Below are 7,372 nucleotides of genomic sequence, written 5' to 3' on the forward strand. Positions count from 1 at the left end.
AGTTTTTTTAGTTCCCACGCCCGGCCGTCAGACCATCGGCAAACCCTGCGCACGGGCGCACCGACGTCACTGCTCTCGGTTTATCTGTCTTTGGCTTGGCATGGACTCTTGGCTTGGCCGCTTGGCTTCTTTCGTTTCGTCCTCTGTGCATCGTACGTAAGCGAACAGCTGTTGTGTTATTGCTAAGCCGGAAACAAAGCATGTGAATATTTTTTTTTTTTTGGCACGGCGTCGTTTGGAAAGTGCACTTCCTTGTTCTGACCTTGCCTTTTATGGGCTGGAGCGATATGCCACGGCGAAGTTGTCGAAGATGCCACGGTGCTACGTGCTACGCTGTTAGAACAATTCATCGGAGCATTCAAGTGTTACCTTTTATAAGCCGCCAAAAGACCAAGCAGTGCGAAGCTCTTGGCTGACAGTGCTGCCTGCTAATTTCCACTGCAAGGATTTCGTCAACGAATGTTATCATAGGTTACGCGCGACTCCAGAGGCAATTTGGAATATCGGCACGAAATCGTCGGATGAAAATCTGAGGTGCCCGACGCACAACATTTTGAACGTGCCACGGAGGATCAAGGCAAAAAACGAGAGCAAAAAAGGTAAGTCGAGGTTCAGATACAAAAAATAGCAAGCCTAATGAATCGATTGTGCAGCTGTCCTACTGCGCTTACTCTGATATAACCACGATTAACAACACAATAGCATTGATAATCTAACTTCTGAATTGTCACAGGTGCACGCTGAAGGCGGAAATGAAGCATGATCTGGCTTGCATCTGGTGCATGAAGAAATTGCTGGCACGTTAGTTGCAGTCTACCTCCACCAACAGGTATTACAGTGTGATGTTATAATTTGAGTATTCACCTATGTTCAACTTTTCATGTGCACTCGCATGCAGACATCTTGACACCACTTTTAAATCTGCCCTCAAAGTTACAACCTGTGCTTTCAGGGTGGAAAACAAAGGTCGCCATTTCGATTAGCTGCTATCTCCCAGTTCAAGCACTTTTGCTGTCTGGACACTGGTTCCTGTGGATGGGCTGTTACAAGCTTCACTGTCTGATATAGAAGGTACGTTACATTAGTTCAGTTAATTTGTCTTTTGCACATTTTTGTTACTGTTAGTTGGATTACTGTTGGACATACAATCCTTTGACACACAGAAGCTGATGTCGCCTCTGATAACGTTTTAGAATTTTCAGTGTCATCAACGTCCATTGAGGAAGGTGCCTTTACTATCTGTGAACCTTTAATTGAAGAATAGCCCAGAATTCATGTTAACATTGTCTACTCTTATTAATTCACTGTCTGTTTTCTGAGAGCTAAGAAAAATGGAAACTATTTATTTGTCACAACTTCACACTGGATACTGGTGTGGTACTACTGGCTTGACATGTAAGCTAAAATACCTGGATTCTACAATAATTGTGTTCAACTTGGTGCATCACCGTGGGCAATGCCACATTCACGACATTTTTAGTGGGTCCGGTGCACAAATACTGTGTGCATACTGCATACATACATACTGTTCGATGGGCAAAAATACCTGAGCAGTGCTGTGTAGTCTTTTTACCCAAAGTCCATACTCTTACTGCAAAGTCACAGTACGTAGAACAGCAATGTGCAGTTATGCTGCGATAGAGATTCACAACAGAAAGAAGACTGTTGAGAGCATCTAAATTTTAATGAGACGAGACTTTCGTGCACAAGGCTGCTCTTGTTAATGTCTAACATGAAGTTACAAAATCCCAGAATATATAAAACATGTTGTAATGTAGAGAGCGAGGGGTGGTACAGATATAAAGATAATTATATAATCATATATAATACAATAAAAAGGGGGTACAACTCCCTCCTCAACTCAACTCGACAACTAAATAACTCTATACTTATTCTCTACCTTACAGCATGTCATATATTCTGGACAGCCTTCTGTGCTAAAGTATTCTTTCTGTTGTGCACAATCATTATACAGTAAATACGACTATCCATTTCTTGCCATTAAATGCTTTTTCTTTCTTTTTTTCTGCAGTGATGAGCATCCATAAGGACACATGGCAGAAAGGGAGTCTCTTTGAGATGACAAACCCTCATCACCTCATGAGGAGACAGTGGTTGACGAATGGTTCTCAAGTACATCGAAACTTCTACAAATAATTCATGAAAAAGCCAGTCAGTGCTAGCACCCGGAATTGAACGTGGACCGTCCTGCTACCAGTCAGAGATGTTACATTTCAGGCGCTCATTGACTTTTGGTGAATTACTTGTTGACTTTGTCCCAAGGTGGAGCTCGCCACAGCTCATTTGTCTATCTGTTAATGTTGTGGCGTGTGTTGCGTTTTTCTCTTTGTGTGTTCCAGACTCAGAACGGTTAATTTGGATCAGGTCAGGTACGTTTCATTTAGACATGGCAAACATAAAGTGGTGTTTCTCAACACAACTTAGCAGTGGCCTTCATGCATTACTGCCACGGCCATTAAGCGTGAATGGAAGGCTGCACATTATGCATGATGTAAACCCCAAGACTAGGGAACACGAAGGGACAAACACAAACACGTCCCTTTGTGTTCCCTAGTCTCGGGGTTTTACATATGCATCATCTTCACCAGCTCACTTGCTTCCTAGCCATTTTTTCTGCACATTATGTTCACTCTACTTCTATCGTGTGCTATGTAATCTTGTTCAAGTTCTGTCAAACGACGTGTAATGCTATAAAAAATTCAGTACACTGTTCATGTGGGTTGAATGGTAGCACATAAATGCAGAAAGGGAACTGTCATGTTATGGAAAGTGTTTACGTATTGTACATTTAACTACTAATTTTATTGGTTAGCTTTCGCCGGCGTATGATGTCAAGCCATGTTATATTAATTTGGAACACGTTCTTCTTAGTAGCCAGAGCAGCTGACACACATTGAGAACATAGCCCGTGTGTGTTTGTCTTTTCCACCGCAGCCCTTGGGTTTCCTCCCTGATGGCTACACATGTCAGGGATAGGTTTCAGAACCGGTAGTTCCCGCCAAGTGTGAATTACTTTTCAGGGGATCATCACGCTGGCAGATGAGACATATCGTTTAAATTATTTGCAGGACAGGAATTGCGTAGCTTCACACAAATACTACTACTACGACGGAAGAGTGGTTTCAAATCTAGCTTTTTTGTGTTCCTGACATTATCGCACGAGATGTAGTATCCACTATGATCCTTTATATGAGGGGTATGTACAGTGCAATCAACAGATGCTATTTACAAATCTGTGTTTTCTACTGTGTTGAAATGGGGTAGTTTGTATCTGAGAGATATAGTGAAACACAGGCAGCCAAGGACAGACTTTTGATGCCCTCGAGAAACATGGCAACACATTGCAGGGATTCTGGATGCTGCATAAATTTCCAGAACACACAGCTCAAGGCAGCAGTTAAATAACAAGTGGTTAGAGAAATACAAGACAGTTGCACGTGTAAGCAGTCCGCTGTTGGATTTGCTTCTGTCTGAGATACGTTATCTCAAAGGGAACGCACGGACACACTCCGAATGATACTAGGGCTGCCTGTGAACTAGAATGAGGAGAGGGGAAGATATATAACCCTTTTTTCTTGTCTGTTATTCTGTTGGTTAACTTGTCATTTGCTTAGCAGCATATATGTGTATATTCCAGAGTCTGCTAATAAATATATCAGTTGAGAGCTAGCAGTCGCATTGCAGATGTCTCATCCTGTCCTTGGCTGCTTGTGTTTCACTATGGCCATGCTTGCTATTGCAAAAACAGAAAACAAAAAAAGACAATAGAAAAACACGAAAAGAGCGACCTAAAAAGCTGCCTGTGCTAGTGCTCACATGGAGGGAATGCAATGAGGTAGCATGTTCCATTCATGAACTGTGCATAGTAGTACATATAACAACGACAACCAATTATTCAGATTTTTTTAAGTACTTTGTTTTTTTTAGCTTTGTTCGCACAGTCTATTATTGGAGCTTTATGTGACTCCCCTCTTGAGATGCTTTAAGATTGCTGATGCTGTGCAGTTTGTTAATTTTGAAACCGTACTGTGCTGAGGTACAAAAACAGAATTGTCATATCTGCATTTGAGCACATAGGAATAATTTGTAAGTACTTTCCTTGTTGACATTAATATTTGCACCAGGTCACAACATTGTTGATTGATGGAAAATGTAAATAAATATATTTATTTGCTTGCCAAACAATGCACAAATGTCTTCTTTTCTAGTGAGATATTCCCTGTTGACCAGAAATAAATGTGGAAAAGTTAAAGGGGCACAATGATGGTAGAGTCTAGCATTGCTTTTTGCCACTTCACATATATTAACTGTTGTTCGTGTGCACATGTAGGAATACAAAGGTAGAGCATGCGCATAAAAAATTTCGTATGCAGCCACACATATGGTTCAGAAGATTAATTAGATGATGTCCAAGCATATATAATTGTGCTTCATGTGCAATGGGTATGCTAATGGATTGCTTCCATGAAGCCTTTTCATTTATTTTTTATAAATTCTTTTTATAAATGTTATTTTTATTTTATATAAATTTCATATTACATATTGTATACTTATATTTTTATAAATTAAAAACTCAAATTACACGGCCCCTGTAAGTGTGCCTTTTTTAAATGGTTTGGTAACGTGTCTCAAACTGTAAAGGTAAGAGGCCATCGAGAATGCAGCAGACAAGGTTGCAACTTACATATTGCTTATCATGTCCTACATAGAAAGAGATTTGTACAATAATTCCTGAGCACGGAATTAATTCCGAGGATGGCCAGTGATGTCACCCGGGACGACAAGTCACATAATTGCCTCTAACACTTTTACACCCCATGGGCTGAGTTGTGAATTGAAAGAGCACTCTACAGAAGGATAAGGTGCACCTGATTTCTAGTATATATGCTATGCTCTAACTCTTCAGACACCACATTTCTAAAAACACAATTTCTAAGTGGCAATATGTGCTCTGGTACTGCTTTTTTTTTTGCTTGGCTCAAAGAAGCTAGAACCAGTACGCTTTCACCGCTTCCTTGGCGTGGTAATCGACTCGGACTTGCGCTGGGCTCGGCACATTAAACACCTTGAAACTAAAGTGCAGCGATGGCTCCCCGCAATCCAACATCTTTCTGGCCCAGGATGGGGCTGTGATCAGCGTTCCCTGCTCGCGGTTCACGCGGCATTGGTGAGGGCAACTGTGCTTTACAGCCTTCCTATTCTGCACAGGATATCAACAACTTCATTAAATACGCTTCGGTCCCTGTTTGCTCGAAGCCTTCGTCGATGCCTCGGAGTTCCAAGAATGGCTGAAACACGACAAGTACTGGTTGAAGCTGGTGAGCTCCCGCTCGAAGTTCTCCGTGAACGGGAAACGGCTCGGCACTACCTCCGTTTGCGTGCTCACATTCCCCGCCACCCGCTACTCAGGAAAATTCGATACCGCCCTGGAAGCGACTTCTACCGAGTAGCGCAGAGGACACGCCAGACTCTCACTGGCTTCATAACTAAGGACACTATACCGCCGGAAGCCCCCTGGTCTCTCCCGGTACCGCCCACGTTTGTACGCCTCCCAAACCTTCTGCAAAGAAGAGATCAGGTCCCCCCTCAAGTCCTCCGAGCCCATTTTCATGCTCTGGTAGACGAGAAGTTTTCTACGTTTACGGCAGCATATACTGATGGCGCATCCCGAAACAACAAGTCCGCCTCAGCCTTCGTCATTCCATCCGAAGGCGTCGTGCACGGAAGACGCCTTTCACATCCAACCTCCTCCACAGCTGCGGAACTCTATGCCATCCTTTTCTTTCTACAACACATCGCTGATTTTCCACCCCGGGAATGGGCAGTCTTTACAGACTCCAAATCTGCACTTCAAGCAATTGAAACTTCCGGCATACGAGGCCCATCCGCACCCCTAGTCACAGACGTGTTAATGGCTTACCACACTATCTACGCCGCAGGCCACAGGCTCGTTCTCCAGTGGGTTCCAGCCCATTGTGGTGTCGTGGGGAACGAGCAGGCCGACAGCGCCGCAGAAGCAGCACTCTCGTCTCGGAACCGGACCCGTATTGTTCTGCTCAGAGGAGACCGCCGTTCAATTCTGCGACGTCTAGTGACACCCCTAGCTTCCCGCCAACGGACAACCGACATTCTTCCCCCCTCTATGTTGAACAGAGTTGATCCCATGCTCGCTTTCCGCATGCCACGAAACACATCTCGTCAGGATGCTGCATTAATCCACCGCATGCGCCTCGATGTGGCCTTTACAGCTCAGTGGCGTTACCGCTTGAGACAAATTGATTCTCCCACCTGTTGCCACTGTGGTGCTCTTGAGGATCTGGAGCACATTCTTCTTCATTGCCCTCACTACGAACCTTCCCGAATCACACTCTCCGAGTCTCTTCGTCAGCTGGACTCTGGCCCTTTCTCCCTACCGAAATTGCTTGGTCCCTGGCCCAATCCAGCCCACCAACGCTCTGCGCTCAAAGCTCTTCTGACATTTCTGGACACCATCGGACTTCGATCGTTATTGTAAAGGGGCTCGTTATTTTATTCCCCCCATTCCACCAAGCACTGGGGTAGAGTATCGCCTGTTGCGATGAAACTCCCCACTCTCCAGACCGAAAATAAAGTTGTTGTTTGTACTGCTTTTGCGTCTGCATAGTGTGCAACCACATGGCTACTGGAGCTTTCGTGTGCATGTTTTTGGGCGACGGTGTTCATTACAAACAATATCCAGATGTTAGACATAAAATGCAGTAGGTTGTAGCGTGCCACACAACGCAGCGTGGGGGTGTGATTCAAAGATAGCTTCTGGAAAATGCACAGAATCCCACAAAAAGTTTAAAATGTGATTTGTATTTCGTTTTACGTCTCTCGTCGTTACATACCATCGTCGACGCTGTTGCACATTGATAAATCGTACGTAAAACTTGTCCATAGTAGTATGCGGCTTCTCAAATACATAGCACAATTTTTTCCTGCAGGAATAAAACGCTGTCGGCATTTTCTTGCTAACACGGCTGTCAAAACGTCAGTCTCTACAATGGGCAAGTGCTGTAAAGGGGCTAACGCAGACGAGACTTGATACAAATTGTACATGCTCACAAAACACAAACGACGAATTCCAGTCACAACATCGCACAGAGGTTGGTTCGCGAATGAGTTCGCAGCTGCTGCACTGTTTACTTATCGCGGAACGGTGGAACCCGGCTGTCCGCCATCTTCAAGCACAGATACGTGAAGCCGCGAGAAGCCGTAGCTGAAATCCACTGGCAAGTACGAAGGCGCGTACACGTCACAATGCCCGTTCGGGTGCATCTACGTCATAAAAATGGCTGCGCCCATGTGTGTTTCGGAATGAATTATCTAT

General features: G+C 44.2%; 1 long non-coding RNA gene across 1 annotated transcript; it reads left to right on the forward strand.

The window, feature by feature from the left end:
- The first annotated feature begins 433 nt into the window (after window positions 1-433).
- LOC135376611 (uncharacterized) lies at window positions 434-974 on the forward strand. Its single transcript, XR_010417767.1, has 3 exons — window positions 434-599; window positions 734-829; window positions 953-974. It is a non-coding gene; the product is annotated as an uncharacterized LOC135376611 (long non-coding RNA).
- Window positions 975-7,372: the final 6,398 nt, after the last annotated feature.

Source organism: Ornithodoros turicata, unplaced genomic scaffold, assembly GCF_037126465.1.
Source record: "Ornithodoros turicata isolate Travis unplaced genomic scaffold, ASM3712646v1 ctg00001177.1, whole genome shotgun sequence".
In the NCBI taxonomy this organism is placed as follows: Eukaryota; Metazoa; Arthropoda; class Arachnida; order Ixodida; family Argasidae; genus Ornithodoros; species Ornithodoros turicata.